Source organism: Vombatus ursinus, unplaced genomic scaffold (genome assembly GCF_900497805.2).
Source record: "Vombatus ursinus unplaced genomic scaffold, bare-nosed wombat genome assembly UNPS02015282.1, whole genome shotgun sequence".
Lineage (NCBI taxonomy): Eukaryota > Metazoa > Chordata > Mammalia > Diprotodontia > Vombatidae > Vombatus > Vombatus ursinus.
In genome coordinates this window covers 5,528-6,734 of record NW_020955060.1, presented here as the reverse complement: position 1 = coordinate 6,734, position 1,207 = coordinate 5,528, and positions in this window count along the sequence as shown.

Below are 1,207 nucleotides of genomic sequence, written 5' to 3'. Positions count from 1 at the left end.
AAGACAGATTTAAATTCAAATCATCTAACTCTACACTTCTTGTCTGTTGGCACATTATCCTAGAATCTGTCTTTAAAACTTCTATTGTATATTTATTATATGTTTGTTTATAGTTAGAATCAAAGTTCTACAAAGGGGACCTCATCCTAAATCTTGTGTTACCTAGTTCACCCTATGCGTAGATACTGTGCCCATAGACAAGAAGTGTAGAGTTAGATGATTTGAATTTAAATCTGTCTTCACAGATACAGTAGGAAAGATCAGTTGGACAAGATAACTCTTGATAACCTTTCCAATGCCAAAGTTTTTTCATACCTTTTTCTAAAACTTTCTGCCTGTAATCATATTCAGAGATCTAGTAGGGTAAAGAGATAGCCAGGATTTATATAGGTCCATGCTTTTTTTTTACAGTTATCTTAGTAAACTTTGTGATGTGTTGGAACGTTATTTAGACCCTTCATTTTACAGAACTAAGAACTGACTTCTAGCCCTAGCTTGACCTAAGGTTGTGCGGCTTTTTAAATCACAATCTAAGTGTAGGATTAAGAAGAAATACATCTATATTCCTGTAGTATTGATGTTGAAAATTACTTGCTAATACTTGTTTACTTGATGTTAGCCAGGAGAGGGATACAATAACCCTGGTGATGTTACTGATTATCTGAGGTGATTTATGTTAGAATCCTAGTCAGGATTGTGAAATTCTACGTAGATTTTCTTTGGGGAAATTAAGCTTTACAGTTTGCTAACCTAGTGTAGTAGTTTTACAAAGGCTAGTAGAAGCCATGGGGAGTTGGCCTTTTCAGGAAGCAAAGGAGAGAGTAAAAGAGGAAGAGTTGTCCATCTGATTATATACTATTTTACAGACCGTCCAGTAGTAACATGGAAAGTCTTCTCCGCCTACGTGGCCGTCTCCTTCTGGACCATGAAGCTTTGTCTTGCCTCCTAGTCCTTCTTTTTGTTGATGAACCCAAGCTAAATACAAGTTGCCTGCATAGGGTCCTATGTAACCTCTGCTACCATGCACAAACGCGCCATTGGGTTATCAGAAGCCTGCTTTCCATTCTGCAGCGTAGTAGTGAGAGTGAGTTATGCATAGAAACCCCCAAGTCAATTGCTGCTGAGGACAAGGGGAAGAAGTCATCAAAAGGTTGTACCTCAGGCAGCCTTGACGGCCGGTCCTTGGACATGTTGCATAGGATGGAAT